This window comes from Dendrobates tinctorius, unplaced genomic scaffold, assembly GCF_039654945.1.
Source record: "Dendrobates tinctorius isolate UK_male_01 unplaced genomic scaffold, ASM3965494v1 ptg000003l, whole genome shotgun sequence".
Lineage (NCBI taxonomy): Eukaryota > Metazoa > Chordata > Amphibia > Anura > Dendrobatidae > Dendrobates > Dendrobates tinctorius.
In genome coordinates this window covers 59,372,022-59,388,494 of record NW_027361671.1, presented here as the reverse complement: position 1 = coordinate 59,388,494, position 16,473 = coordinate 59,372,022, and positions in this window count along the sequence as shown.

The window sequence follows — 16,473 nt, the reverse complement described above, 5'->3', positions numbered from 1 at the left end:
GGCCCCGTCCACCAAATCGGACCCTAAGGGGCCCCACCCACAAAATCGGACCCTGAGGTGCCCCGGCCACAAAATCGGACCCTGAGGGGTCCCACCCACAAAATCGGACCCTGAGGCCAAAGTGGCCCCTGAGAGGCACCCACAGTTAAAACGGATCCTGAGTTGAAAGTCTTGCAGGGGCAGCAGGCAAGTCTCTCTTAAAGGGGCAGCCCGGGCACCATTTCAAACCACTATCTGTACTTCCTTCAGGAAATACACATCTAGTTATAGTGGTTTGAAAAAAACACTATATTGTAATCCGAACGCTGCTAACTTATTCTGCTTCTTCTTATTATTATTAAGTTGATTTCCGCAATTAATGCGGCCCGAACTGTTTCACGCACAGACTCCGTTGAGGTGTCGTTTCGAAGCAAGCGTCCATGAGAGGTGTGCTAAGTATTTTTCGTGTCGATCGGATTTGTAGTTTTTGCGCAATTTACGTTTGAAAATTTTTTTTCCCGTCATTGGAATGCACTGTCTCCAATGCATTTCAATAGGAAATGGCAAAACGTGCCCTGAGGCGATTGAAATGACAGTTGAGCTCATTGATATGCGCAGGCAGACCCAGTTACTATGCCAACGCCTACGAACTTCACTTGAACCCCAGCACAGAGCCTCTGCCACATAATATCAGCTCTTAAAGCGAAACTCACAGAACAAATGCAAATCTAGCTTTATCACATGACAAATGCCCCTGAGAGAGAATGTGTGCGCCAAAGTGGATTTAAAAGAAGCCCAGTGAGCCAAACTAGCTCTTAAAGGGCCAACGCGCCAAAGTGATTGTTAAAGGGCCAGCGCACCCAAATGAGTCTTAAAGGGCCGACACACCAAATCGGAGGCTGAGCCACCCCGGCCTCCATATCGGAGGCTGAGCCACCCCGGCCTCCAAATCGGAGGCTGAGCCACCCCGGCCTCCAAATCGGAGGCTGAGCCACCCCGGCCTCCAAATCGGAGGCTGATCGACCCCGGCCTCCAAATCAGAGGCTGATCGACCCCGGCCTCCAAATCGGAGGCTGATCGACCCCGGCCTCCAAATCGGAGGCTGAGCCACCCCGGCCTCCAAATCGGAGCCTGAGCCACCCCGGCCTCCAAATCGGAGGCTGATCCACCCCGGCCTCCAAATCGGAGGCTGATCCACCCCGGCCTCCAAATCGGAGGCTGAGCCACCCCGGCCTCCAAATCGGAGGCTGAGCCACCCCGGCCTCCAAATCGGAGGCTGAGCCACCCCGGCCTCCAAATCGGAGGCAGAGCCACCCCGGTCTCCAAATCGGAGGCTGATCCACCCCGGCCTCCAAATCGGAGGCTGATCCACCCCGGCCTCCAAATCGGAGGCTGATCGACCCAGGCCTCCAAATCGGAGGCTGAGCCACCCCGGCCTCCAAATCGGAGGATGAGTCACCCCAGCCTCCAAATAGGAGGCTGAGCCACCCCGGCCTCCAAATCGGAGGCTGAGCCACCCCGGCCTCCAAATCGGAGGCTGATCGACCCCGGCCTCCAAATCGGAGGCTGATCGACCCCGGCCTCCAAATAGGAGGCTGATCGACCCCGGCCTCCAAATAGGAGGCTGAGCCACCCCGGCCTCCAAATAGGAGGCTGAGCCACCCTGGCCTCCAAATCGGAGGCTGATCGACCCCGGCCTCCAAATCGGAGGCTGATCCACCCCGGCCTCCAAATCGGAGGCTGAGCCACCCCGGCCTCCAAATCGGAGGCTGATCGACCCAGGCCTCCAAATCGGAGGCTGAGCCACCCCGGCCTCCAAATCGGAGGCTGATCCACCCCGGCCTCCAAATCGGAGGCTGATCCACCCCGGCCTCCAAATCGGAGGCTGATCCACCCCGGCCTCCAAATCGGAGGCTGAGCCACCCCGGCCTCCAAATCGGAGGCTGAGCCACCCCGGCCTCCAAATCGGAGGCTTATCGACCCCGGCCTCCAAATCGGAGGCTGATCCACCCCGGCCTCCAAATCGGAGGCTGAGCCACCCCGGCCTCCAAATCGGAGGCTGATCGACCCAGGCCTCCAAATCAGAGGCTGATCGACCAGTGCCTCCAAATCGGAGGCTGAGCCACCCCGGCCTCCAAATCGGAGGCTGAGCCACCCCGGCCTCCAAATCGGAGGCTGATCCACCCCGGCCTCCAAATCGGAGGCTGAGCCACCCCGGCCTCCAAATCGGAGGCTGAGCCACCCCGGCCTCCAAATCGGAGGCTGAGCCACCCCGCCCTCCAAATCGGAGGCTGAGCCACCCCGGCCTCCAAATCGGAGGCTTATCGACCCCGGCCTCCAAATCGGAAGTTCATCGACCCCGGCTTCCAAATCAGAGGCTCTTTGACCTCGGCCTCCAAATCGGAAGCTCAACGACCCCGGCTTCCAAATTGGAGGCTGAGCGACCCCAGCCTCCAAATCTTACCCAGAGTTACCCCGCCCACCAAATCGGACCCTGAGAGGCCCCGCCCACCAAATCGGACCCAGAGTGGTCCCGCCCACCAAATTGGACCCAGAGTGGTCCCGCCCACCAAATTGGACCCAGAGTGGTCCCGCCCACCAAATTGGACCCAGAGGGGCTCCGCCCACAAAATCAGACCCAGAGGGGCCCCTGCCACAAAATCAGACCCTGAGGGGCCCCTGCCACAAAATCAGACCCTGAGGGGCCGCGGCCACAAAATCGGACCCTGATGGGCCCCAGTCACAAAATTGGACCCTGATAGGCCCAGGCCACAAAATCGGATCCTGAGGGGCCCCAACCACAAAATCGGACCCTGAGGGGACCCAACCACAAAATCGGACCCTGAGAGGCCCCGCCCACCAAATTGGACCCAGAGTGGTCCCGCCCACGAAATTGGACCCAGAGGGGCCCCACCCACAAAATCGGACCCAGAGGGGCCCCTGCCACAAAATCGGACCCAGAGGGGCCCCGGCCACAAAATCGGACCCTGAGGGGCCGCGGCCACAAAATCGGACCCTGAGGGGACCCAACCACAAAATCGGACCCTGAGGGGACCCAACCACAAAATCGGACCCTGAGGGGCCCCACCCACAAAATCAGTCCCTGAGGGGCCCCACCCACAAAATCAGACCATGAGGCCAAAGTGGCCCCTGAGAGGCACCCACAGTTAAATCGTATCCTGAGTTGAAAGTCTTGAAGGGGCAGCAGGCAAGTCTCTCTAAAAGGGGCAGCCCGGGCACCATTTCAAACCACTATCTGTACTTCCTTCAGGAAATACACATCTAGTTATTATTATTAAGTTGATTTCCGCAATTAATGCGGCCCGAACTGCTACACGCACAGACTCCGTTGAGGTGTCGTTTCGAAGCCAGCGTCCATGAGAGGTGTGCTAAGTATTTTTCGTGTCGATCGGATTTGTAGTTTTTGCGCAATTTGCGTTTGAAAATTTTTTTTCCCGTCTTTGGAATGCACTGTCTCAATGCATTTGAATGGGAAATGGCAAAACATGCCCTGAGGCGATTGAAATGGCAGTTGAGCTCATTGATATGCGCAGGCAGACCCAGTTACTATGCCAACACCTACGAAGGTCACATGACATCCCAAGGACAGAGCTTCTGCCACATAATATCAGCTCTTAAAGTGAAACCCACAGCACAAATGCAAATCTAGCTTCATCACAAGACGCATGCCCCTGAGAGAGAATGTGCGCCAAAGTGGATTTAGAAGCCCAGTGAGCCACCCTGGCTCTTAAAGGGCCGACGCGCCAAAGTGATTCTTAAAGAGCCGGCGCACCAAAATGAGTCTTAAAGGGCCGGCGCGCCAAATCGAAAGCTGAGTGACCCCAGGCTCCAAATCGGAGGCTGATAGACCCTGGCCTACAAAAAGGAGGCTGAGCCACCCTGGCATCCAAATTGGACCCAGAGTGGCCCCGCCCACCAAATCGGACCCAGAGTGGCCCCGCCCACCAAATCAGACCCAGAGTGGCCCCGCCCACCAAATTGGACCCTGAGGGGCCCAACCCACAAAATCGGACCCTAAGGGGCCCCACCCACAAATCGGACCCTGAGGGGCCCCGGCCACAAAATCGGACCCTGAGGGGCCCCACCCACAAAATCGGACCCTGAGGGGATCCGGCCACAAAATCAGACCCTGAGGGGCCCCGGCCACAACATCGGACCCTGAGGGGCCCCACTCACAAAATCGGACCCTGAGGGGCCCCAACCACAAAATCGGACCCTGAGGGGCCCCAACCACAAAATCGGACCCTGAGGGGCCCCGGACACAAAATCGGACCCTCATGGACCCCAGCCACAAAATCGGACCCTGAAGGGCCCCGGCCACAAAATCGGACCCTGAGGGGCCCCGCCTACAAAATCGGACCCTGAGGGGCCCCACCCACAAAATCAGACCCTGAGGGGATCCGGCCACAAAATCAGACCCTGAGGGGCCCCACCCACAAAATCAGACCCTGAGGGGATCCGGCCACAAAATCAGACCCTGAGGGGCCCCGGCCACAACATCGGACCCTGAGGGGCCCCACTCACAAAATCGGACCCTGAGGGGCCTCAACCACAAAATCGGACCCTGAGGGGCCCCAACCACAAAATCGGACCATGAGGGGCCCCGGCCACAAAATCGGACCCTAACGGGCCCCGGCCACAAAATCGGACCCTGAGGGGCCCCGGCCACAAAATCGGACCCTGAGGGGCCCCACCTACAAAATTGAACCCTGAGGGGCCCCAACCACAAAATCAGATCCTGAGGGGCCCCACCCACAAAATCGGATCCTGAGGGGCCCCACCCACAATATCGGACCCTGAGGGGCCCCACCCACAAATATGGATCCTGAGGGGCCCAACCACAAAATCGGACCCTGAGGGGCCCCAACCACAAAATCGGACCCTGAGGGGCCCCACCCACAAAATTGGACCCTGAGGGGCCCCACCCACAAAATCGGACCATGAGGGGATCCGGTCACAAAATCGGACCCTGAGGGGCCCCACTCACAAAATCGGACCCTGAGGGGCCCCAACCACAAAATCGTACCCTGAGGGGCCCCAACCACAAAATCGGACCCTGAGGGGCCCCGGCCACAAAATCGGACCCTGAGGGGCCCCACCCACAAAATTGGTCCCTGAGGGGCCCCACCCACAAAATTGGACCCTGAGGGGCCCCGGCCAAAAAATGGACCCTGAGGGACCCCACCCACAAAATTGGACCCTGAGGGGCCCCGGCCACAAAATCGGACCCTGAGGGACCCCGGCCACAAAATCAGATCCTGAGGGGCCCCAACCACAAAATCGGACCCTGAGAGGCACCGGCCACAAAATCGGACCCTGAGGGGCCCCGGACACAAAATCGGACCCTGAGGGGTCCAACCCACAAAATCGGACCCTGAGGGGCCCAACCCACCAAATCGGACCCTGAGGGGCCCCGCCCACCAAATCGGACCCTGAGGGGCCCCGCCCACCAATTCAGACCCGGAGGGGCCCCGCCCACTAAATCGGATTCTGAAAGGCCCCAACCACAAAATCGGACCCTGAGGGGCCCCACCCACAAAATCGGACCCTGAGGGGCCCCGCTGACCAAATTGAACTCTGAGGGGCCCCACCCACCAAATCGGACCCTGAGTGGCCCCGTCCACCAAATCGGACCCTAAGGGGTCCCACCCACAAAATCGGACCCTGAGGTGCCCCGGACACAAAATCGGACCCTGAGGGGCCCCGCCCACCAAATTGGACCCAGAGGGGCTCCGCCCACAAAATCGGACCCAGAGGGGCCCCTGCCACAAAATCAGACCCTGAGGGGCCGCGGCCACAAAATCGGACCCTGATGGGCCCCAGTCACAAAATTGGACCCTGATAGGCCCAGGCCACAAAATCGGACCCTGAGGGGCCCCAACCACAAAATCAGACCCTGAGGGGACCCAACCACAAAATCGGACCCTGAGAGGCCCCGCCCACCAAATTGGACCCAGAGTGGTCCCGCCCACCAAATTGGACCCAGAGGGGCCCCACCCACAAAATCGGACCCTGAGGGGCCCCGCCCACCAAATCGGACCCTGAGGGGCCCCGCCCACCAATTCAGACCCGGAGGGGCCCCGCCCACTAAATCGGATTCTGAAAGGCCCCAACCACAAAATCGGACCCTGAGGGGCCCCACCCACAAAATCGGACCCTGAGGGGCCCCGCTGACCAAATTGAACTCTGAGGGGCCCCACCCACCAAATCGGACCCTGAGTGGCCCCGTCCACCAAATCGGACCCTAAGGGGTCCCACCCACAAAATCGGACCCTGAGGTGCCCCGGACACAAAATCGGACCCTGAGGGGCCCCGCCCACCAAATTGGACCCAGAGGGGCTCCGCCCACAAAATCGGACCCAGAGGGGCCCCTGCCACAAAATCAGACCCTGAGGGGCCGCGGCCACAAAATCGGACCCTGATGGGCCCCAGTCACAAAATTGGACCCTGATAGGCCCAGGCCACAAAATCGGACCCTGAGGGGCCCCAACCACAAAATCAGACCCTGAGGGGACCCAACCACAAAATCGGACCCTGAGAGGCCCCGCCCACCAAATTGGACCCAGAGTGGTCCCGCCCACCAAATTGGACCCAGAGGGGCCCCACCCACAAAATCGGACCCTGAGGGGCCCTGGCCACAAAATCGGACCCTGAGGGGCCCTGGCCACAAAATCGGACCCTGAGGGGCTCTGGCCACAAAATCGGACCCTGAGGGGCCGCGGCCACAAAATCGGACCCTGAGGGGCCCCACCCACAAAATCAGGCACTGAGGGGCCCCACCCACAAAATCAGACCATGAGGCCAAAGTGGCCCCTGAGAGGCACCCACAGTTAAATCGTATCCTGAGTTGAAAGTCTTGCAGGGGCAGCAGGCAAGTCTCTCTTAAAGGGGCAGCCCGGGCACCATTTCAAACCACTATCTGTACTTCCTTCAGGAAATACACATCTAGTTATAGTGGTTTGAAAAAACCACTATATTGTAATCCGAACGCTGCTAACTTATTCTTCTTCTTATTATTATTATTATAGTGGTTTGAAAAACCACTATATTGTAATCCGAACGCTGCTAACTTATTATAGTGGTTTGAAAAAACCACTATATTGTAATCCGAACGCTGCTAACTTATTCTTCTTCTTCTTATTATTATTATTAAGTTGATTTCCGCAATTAATGCGGCCCGAACCGCTACACGCACAGACTCCGTTGAGGTGTCGTTTCGAAGCCAGCGTCCATGAGAGGTGTGCTAAGTATTTTTCGTGTCGATCGGATTTGTAGTTTTTGCGCAATTTGCGTTTGAAAATTTTTTTTCCCGTCATTGGAATGCACTGTCTCCAATGCTTTTCAATAGGAAATGGCAAAACGTGCCCTGAGGCGATTGAAATGACAGTTGAGCTCATTGATATGCGCAGGCAGACCCAGTTACTATGCCAACGCCTACGAACTTCACTTGAACCCCAGCACAGAGCCTTTGCCACATAATATCAGCTCTTAAAGCGAAACCCACAGCACAAATGCAAATCTAGCTTCATCACATGACACATGCCTCTGAGATAGAATGTGCGACAAAGTGGATTTAAAAGAAGCCCAGTCAGCCAAACAAGCTCTTAAAGGGCCAACGCGCCAAAGTGATTGTTAAAGGGCAAGCGCACCCAAATGAGTCTTAAAGGGCCGACACATCAAATCGGAGGCTGAGCCACCCCGGCCTCCAAATCGGAGGCTGAGCCACCCCGGCCTCCAAATCGGAGGCTGAGCCACCCCGGCCTCCAAATCGGAGGCTGAGCCACCCCGGCCTCCAAATCGGAGGCTAATCGACCCCGGCCTCCAAATCGGAAGTTCATCCACCCCGGCCTCCAAATCAGAGGCTCTTTGACCTCGGCCTCCAAATCGGAGGCTGAGCCACCCCGGCCTCCAAGTAGGAGGCTGAGCCACCCTGGCCTCCAAATCGGAGGCTGATCGACCCCGGCCTCCAAATCAGAGGCTCTTTGACCTCGGCCTCCAAATCGGAAGCTCAACGACCCCGGCCTCCAAATTGGAGGCTGAGCGACCCCAGCCTCCAAATCTTACCCAGAGTGGCCCCGCCCACCAAATCGGACCCTGTGGGGCCCCGCCCACCAAATCGGACCCTGAGAGGCCCCGCCCACCAAATCGGACCCAGAGTGGTCCCGCCCACCAAATTGGACCCAGAGTGGTCCCGCCCACCAAATTGGACCCAGAGGGGCTCCGCCCACAAAATCAGACCCTGAGGGGCCGCGGCCACAAAATCGGACCCTGATAGACCCCGGCCACAAAATCGGACCCTGAGGGGCCCCAACCACAAAATCGGACCCTGAGGGGACCCAACCACAAAATCGGACCCTGAGAGGCCCCGCCCACCAAATTGGACCCAGAGTGGTCCCGCCCACCAAATTGGACCCAGGGGGCCCCTGCCACAAAATCGGACCCAGAGGGGCCCCGGCCACAAAATCGGACCCTGAGGGGACCCAACCACAAAATCGGACCCTGAGGGGACCCAGCCACAAAATCGGACCCAGAGGGGCCCCGGCCACAAAATCGGACCCTGAGGGGACCCAACCACAAAATCGGACCCTGAGGGGACCCAACCACAAAATCGGACCCTGAGGGGCCCCACCCACAAAATCAGGCCCTGAGGGGCCCCACCCACAAAATCAGACCATGAGGCCAAAGTGGCCCCTGAGAGGCACCCACAGTTAAATCGTATCCTGAGTTGAAAGTCTTGCAGGGGCAGCAGGCAAGTCTCTCTTAAAGGGGCAGCCCGGGCACCATTTCAAACCACTATCTGTACTTCCTTCAGGAAATACACATCTAGTGTTAATTTTGTTATCTTTATTCAGTTGATTTCCGCAATTAATGCGGCCCGAACCGCTACACGCACAGACTCCGCTGAGGTGTCGTTTCGAAGCCAGCGTCCACGAGAGGTGTGCTAAGTATTTTTCGTGTTGATCGATTTGTAGTTTTTGCGCAATTTGCGTTACAAATTTTTTTTCCCCGTCATTGGAATGAATTGTCTCAATGCATTTGAATGGGGAAATTTTGCCATAGACAAAACATGCCCTGAGGCGACTGAAATGGCAGTTGAGCTCATTGATATGCGCAGGCACACCCAATTACTATGCCAACGCCTACGAAAGTAACATGACGCCCCAAGGACAGTGCTTCTGCCACATAATATCAGCTCTTAAAGCGAAACCCACAGCACAAATGCAAATCTGGCTTCATCACATGACGCATGCCCCTGAAAGAGAATGTGCGCCAAAGTGGATTTAGAAGCCCAGTGAGCCAAACTGGCTATTAAAGGGCCGACGCGCCAAAGTGATTCTTAAAAGGCCGGTGCGCCGAAATGAGTCTTAAAGGGCCGGCGCGCCAAATCGAAAGCTGAGTGACCCCAGGCTCCAAATCGGAGGCTGAGCCACCCCGGCCTACAAATCGGAGGCTGAGCCACCCTGGCCTCCAAATCGGACCCAGTGTGGCCCCGCTCAAAAAGTCAGACCCAGAGTGGCCCCGCCCACCAAAACGGACCCAGAGTGGCACAGCCCACCAAATCGGACACTGAAGGGCCCGCCCACCAAATCAGACTCAGAGTGGCCCCACCCACAAAATCGGATCCTGAGGGGCCCCACCCACAAAATCGGACCCTGAGGGGCAACACCCACAAAATCGGACCCTGAGGGGCCACACCCACAAAATAAGACCGTGAGGGGCCCCACCCACAAAATTGGACCCTGAGGAATCCCGGCCACTAATTCAAATCTTGAGGAGCCCAGGCCACTGAATCGGATCCTGAGGGGCCCCACCAACCAAATCAGACCCTGAGGCCAAAGTGGCCCCTGAGAGGCACCCACATTTAAAACGGATCCTGAGTTGAAAGTCTTGCAGGGGCAGCAGACAAGTCTATCTTAAAGGGCAGCCCGGGCACCATTTCAAACCACTATCTGTACTTCCTTCAGGAAATAGACATCTAGTTCTTCTTCTTCTTATTATTATTATTAAGTTGATTTCCGCAATTAATGCGGCCTGAACCGCTACACGCACAGACTCCGTTGAGGTGTCGTTTCGAAGCCAGCGTCCATGAGAGGTGTGCTAAGTATTTTTCGTGTCGATCGGATTTGTAGTTTTTTCGCAATTTGAGTTTGAAAATTTTTTTTCCCGTCATTGGAATGCACTGTCTCCAATGCTTTTCAATAGGAAATGGCAAAACGTGCCCTGAGGCGATTGAAATGACAGTTGAGCTCATTGATATGCGCAGGCACACCCAGTTACTATGCCAACGCCTACGAACTTCACTTGAACCCCAGCACAGAGCCTCTGCCACATATTATCAGCTCTTAAAGCGAAACCCACAGCACAAATGCAAATCTAGCTTCATCACATGACACATGCCCCTGAGAGAGAATGTGTGCGCCAAAGTGGATTTAAAAGAAGCCCAGTGAGCCAAACTAGCTCTTAAAGGGCCAACGCGCCAAAGTGATTGTTAAAGGGCCAGCGCACCCAAATGAGTCTTAAAGGGCCGACACACCAAATCGGAGGCTGAGCCACCCCGGCCTCCAAATCGGAGGCTGATCCACCCCGGCCTCCAAATCGGAGGCTGATCGACCCAGGCCTCCAAATCGGAGGCTGAGCCACCCCGGCCTCCAAATCGGAGGCTGAGCCACCCCGGCCTCCAAATCAGAGGCTGAGCCACCCCGGCCTCCAAATCGGAGGCTGATCCACCCCGGCCTCCAAATCGGAGGCTGATCGACCCCGGCCTCCAAATCGGAGGCTGATCGACCCCGGCCTCCAAATCGGAGGCTGAGCCACCCCGGCCTCCAAATCGGAGGCTGATCGACCCCGGCCTCCAAATCGGAGTCTGATCGACCCCGGCCTCCAAATCGGAGGCTGATCGACCCCGGCCTCCAAATCGGAGGCTGATCGACCCCGGCCTCCAAATCGGAGGCTGATCGACCCCGGCCTCCAAATCGGAGGCTGAGCCACCCCGGCCTCCAAATCGGAGGCTGAGCCACCACGGCCTCCAAATCGGAGGCTGAGCGACCCCGGCCTCCAAATCGGAGGCTGATCCACCCCGGCTTCCAAATCGGAGGCTGATCGACCCAGGCCTCCAAATCGGAGGCTGAGCCACCCCGGCCTCCAAATCGGAGGCTGAGCGACCCCGGCCTCCAAATCGGAGGCTGATCCACCCCGGCCTCCAAATCGGAGGCTGATCGACCCAGGCCTCCAAATCAGAGGCTGAGCCACCCCGGCCTCCAAATCGGAGGCTGAGCCACCCCGGCCTCCAAATAGGAGGCTGAGCCACCCTGGCCTCCAAATCGGAGGCTGAGCCACCCCGGCCTCCAAATCGGAGGCTGATCGACCCCGGCCTCCAAATCGGAGGCTGATCGACCCCGGCCTCCAAATAGAAGGCTGATCGACCCCGGCCTCCAAATCGGAGGCTGAGCCACCCCGGCCTCCAAATAGGAGGCTGAGCCACCCCGGCCTCCAAATCGGAGGCTGATCGACCCCGGCCTCCAAATCGGAGGCTGATCCACCCCGGCCTCCAAATCGGAGGCTGAGCCACCCCGGCCTCCAAATCGGAGGCTGATCGACCCAGGCCTCCAAATCGGAGGCTGAGCCACCCCGGCCTCCAAATCGGAGGCTGAGCCACCCCGGCCTCCATATCGGAGGCTGAGCCACCCCGGCCTCCAAATCGGAGGCTGATCCACCCCGGCCTCCAAATCGGAGGCTGATCGACCCAGGCCTCCAAATCGGAGGCTGAGCCACCCCGGCCTCCAAATCGGAGGCTGAGCCACCCCGGCCTCCAAATAGGAGGCTGAGCCACCCTGGCCTCCAAATCGGAGGCTGAGCCACCCCGGCTTCCAAATCGGAGGCTGATCGACCCCGGCCTCCAAATCGGAGGCTGATCGACCCCGGCCTCCAAATAGAAGGCTGATCGACCCCGGCCTCCAAATCGGAGGCTGAGCCACCCCGGCCTCCAAATAGGAGGCTGAGCCACCCCGGCCTCCAAATCGGAGGCTGATCGACCCCGACCTCCAAATCGGAGGCTGATCCACCCCGGCCTCCAAATCGGAGGCTGAGCCACCCCGGCCTCCAAATCGGAGGCTGAGCCAACCCGGCCTCCAAATCGGAGGCTGAGCCACCCCGGCCTCCAAATCGGAGGCTGAGCCACCCCGGCCTCCAAATCGGAGTCTGAGCCACCCCGGCCACCAAATCGGAGGCTGATCCACCCCGGCCACCAAATCGGAGGCTGATCCACCCCGGCCTCGAAATCGGAGGCTGATCCACCCCGGCCTCCAAATCGGAGGCTGATCCACCCCGGCCTCCAAATCGGAGGCTGAGCCACCCCGGCCTCCAAATCGGAGGCTGAGCCACCCCGGCCTCCAAATCGGAGGCTGAGCCACCCCAGCCCCAAATCGGATGCTCATCGACCCCGGCCTCCAAATCGGAAGTTCATCGACCCCGGCCTCCAAATCAGAGGCTCTTTGACCTCGGCCTCCAAATCGGAAGCTCAACGACCCCGGCCTCCAAATTGGAGGCTGAGCGACCCCAGCCTCCAAATCTTACCCAGAGTGGCCCCGCCCACCAAATCGGACCCTGTGGGGCCCCGCCCATCAAATCGGACCCTGTGGGGCCCCGCCCACCAAATCGGACCCAGAGTGGTCCCACCCACCAAATTGGACCCAGAGTGGTCCCGCCCACCAAATTGGACCCAGAGGGGCTCCGCCCACAAAATCAGACCCAGAGGGGCCCCTGCCACAAAATCAGACCCTGAGGGGCCGCGGCCACAAAATCGGACCCTGATGGGCCCCAGTCACAAAATCGGACCCTGAGAGGCCCCGCCCACCAAATTGGACCCAGAGTGGGCCCGCCCACCAAATTGGACCCAGAGGGGCCCCACCCACAAGATCGGACCCAGAGGGACCCCTGCCACAAAATCGGACCCAGAGGGGCCCCGGCCACAAAATCGGACCCTGAGGGGCCGCGGCCACAAAATCGGACCCTGAGGGGACCCAACCACAAAATCGGACCCTGAGGGGACCCAACCACAAAATCGGACCCTGAGGGGCCCCACCCACAAAATCAGGCCCTGAGGGGCCCCACCCACAAAATCAGACCATGAGGCCAAAGTGGCCCCTGAGAGGCACCCACAGTTAAATCGTATCCTGAGTTGAAAGTCTTGCAGGGGCAGCAGGCAAGTCTCTCTTAAAGGGGCAGCCCGGGCACCATTTCAAACCACTATCTGTACTTCCTTCAGGAAATACACATCTAGTATTAATGTTGTAATCCGACCGCTGCTAACTTATTCTTATTATTCAGTTGATTTCCGCAATTAATGCGGCCCGAACCGCTACACGCACAGACTCTGTTGAGGTGTCGTTTCGAAGCCAGCGTCCACGAGAGGTGTGCTAAGTAATTTTCGTGTCGATTGGATTTGTAGTTTTTGCGCAATTTGCATTAGAAATTTTTTTTCCCGTCATTTGAATGTATTGTCTCAATGCTTTTCAATGGGGAAATTTTGCCTTAGAGAAAATATGCCCTGAGGCGATTCAAATGGCAGTTCAGCTCATTGATATGCGCAGGCAGACCCATTTACTATGCCAACGCCAAAGAACTTCACATGACGCCCTCAGGACACAGTTTCTGGCGATAATTTCAGCTCTTAAAGCGAAACCCACAGCACAAATGCAAATCTAGCTGCATCACATGACGCGTGCCCCTGAGAGAGAATGTACGCCAAAGTGAATTTAGAAGCCCAGTGCGCCAAACTAGCTCTTAAACAGCCGACGCGCCTAAGTGAATCTTAACGGGCCGGCGCACCAAAATGAGCCTTAAAGGGCCGGCGCGCCAAATCGAATGCTGAGTGACCCCAGGCTCCAAATCGGAGGCTGATCAACCCTGGCCTACAAATCGGAGGCTGAGCCACCCAGGCCAACAAATCTGCCCCGGAGTGGCCCCAACCACCAAATCGGACCCAGAGAGGCCCCGCCCACCAAATTGGACCCTGAGGGGCCCCGCTCACCAAATCAGACCCAGAGTGGCCCCGCCCACCAAATCAGACCCTGAGGGGTCCCACCCACCAAATCTGACACTAAGGGGCCCCGCCCACCTAATCAGACCCAGAGTGGCCCCGCCCACCAAATCAGGCCATGAGGGGCGCCACCCACCAAATCAGACCCTCATGGGCCCCGCCTGCCAAATCATACCCTGAAGAGCCCCGCCCACCAAATCGGACCCTGAGAGGCCCCATCTACCAAATCGGAACCAGAGGAGCCCCGCCCACGAAATTGGACATGTGGGGCCCCACTCAACAAATCGGACCTTGTGGGGCCCCACCCACCAAATTGGACCCAGAGTGGCCCCTCCCACCAAATCAGACCCTGTGGGGCCCCGCCCATCAAATCGGACCCTGTGGTGCCCCACCCACCAAATCGAACTCTGAGGGGACCCGCCCACCAAATCGGACCCAGAGGGGTCCCACCCGCCAAATCAGACCCGGAGGGGCCGTGCCCACCAAACCGGACCCTGATGGGCCTCGCCCACCAAATCGGCCCACCAATTCAAGCCCTGAGGAGCCCAGTCCACTGAATCGGATCCTGAGGGGCCCCACCCACCAAATAAGACCCTGAGGGGCCCCACAGGCCAAGTGGCCCCTGAGAGGCACCCACAGGTAAAACGGATACTGAGTTGAAAGTCATGCAGGGGCAGCCGGCAAGTCTCTCTTAAAGGGGCAGCCCGGGCACCATTTCAAACCACTATCTGTACTTCCTTCAGGAAATACACATCTAGTTATTAAGTTGATTTCCGCAATTAATGCGGCCCGAACCGCTACACGCACAGACTCCGTTGAGGTGTCGTTTCGAAGCCAGCGTCCATGAGAGGTGTGCTAAGTATTTTTCGTGTCGATCGGATTTGTAGTTTTTGCGCAATTTGCGTTTGAAAATTGTTTTTCCTGTCATTGGAATGCACCGTCTCCAATGCTTTTCAATAGGAAATGGCAAAACGTGCCCTGAGGCGATTGAAATGACAGTTGAGCTCATTGATATGCGCAGGCACACCCAGTTACTATGCCAACGCCTACGAACGTCACATGACATCTCCAGAACAGAGATTCTGCCACATAATATGAGCTCTTAAAGTGAAACCCACAGCACAAATGCAAATCTAGCTTCATCACATGACACATGCCCCTGAGAGAGAATGTGTGCGCCAAAGTGGATTTAAAAGAAGCCCAGTGAGCCAAACTAGCTCTTAAAGGGCCAACGCGCCAAAGTGATTGTTAAAGGGCCAGCGCACCCAAATGAGTCTTAAAGGGCCGACACACCAAATCGGAGGCTGAGCCACCCCGGCCTCCAAATCGGAGGCTGATCCACCCCGGCCTCCAAATCGGAGGCTGATCGACCCAGGCCTCCAAATCGGAGGCTGAGCCACCCCGGCCTCCAAATCGGAGGCTGAGCCACCCCGGCCTCCAAATCGGAGGCTGAGCCACCCCGGCCTCCAAATAGGAGGCTGAGCCACCCTGGCCTCCAAATCGGGGGCTGAGCCACCCCGGCCTCCAAATCGGAGGCTGAGCCACCCCGGCCACCAAATCGGAGGCTGAGCCACCCCAGCCTCCAAATCGGAGGCTGATCGACCCAGGCCTCCAAATCGGAGGCTGAGCCACCCCGGCCTCCAAATCGGAGGCTGAGCCACCCCGGCCTCCAAATCGGAGGCTGAGCCACCCCGGCCTCCAAATAGGAGGCTGAGCCACCCTGGCCTCCAAATCGGGGGCTGAGCCACCCCGGCCTCCAAATTGGAGGCTGATCGACCCCGGCCTCCAAATCGGAGGCTGATCGACCCCGGCCTCCAAATCGGAGGCTGATCGACCCCGGCCTCCAAATAGAAGGCTGATCGACCCCGGCCTCCAAATCGGAGGCTGAGCCACCCCGGGCCTCCAAATAGGAGGCTGAGCCACCCTGGCCTCCAAATCGGAGGCTGATCGACCCCGGCCTCCAAATCGGAGGCTGATCGACCCCGGCCTCCAAATAGAAGGCTGATCGACCCCGGCCTCCAAATCGGAGGCTGAGCCACCCCGGCCTCCAAATAGGAGGCTGAGCCACCCTGGCCTCCAAATCGGAGGCTGATCGACCCCGGCCTCCAAATCGGAGGCTGATTCACCCCGGCCTCCAAATCGGAGGCTGAGCCACCCCGGCCTCCAAATCGGAGGCTGAGCGACCCCGGCCTCCAAATCGGAGGCTGAGCGACCCCGGCCTCCAAATCTGAGGCTGAGCCACCCCGGCCTCCAAATCGGAGGCTGATCCACCCCGGCCTTCAAATCGGAGGCTGATCCACCCCGGCCTCCAAATCGGTAGCTGATCCACCCCGGCCTCCAAATCGGAGGCTGAGCCACCCCGGCCTCCAAATCGGAGGCTGATCCACCTCGGCCTCCAAATCGGAGGCTGATCGACCCAGGCCTCCAAATCAGAG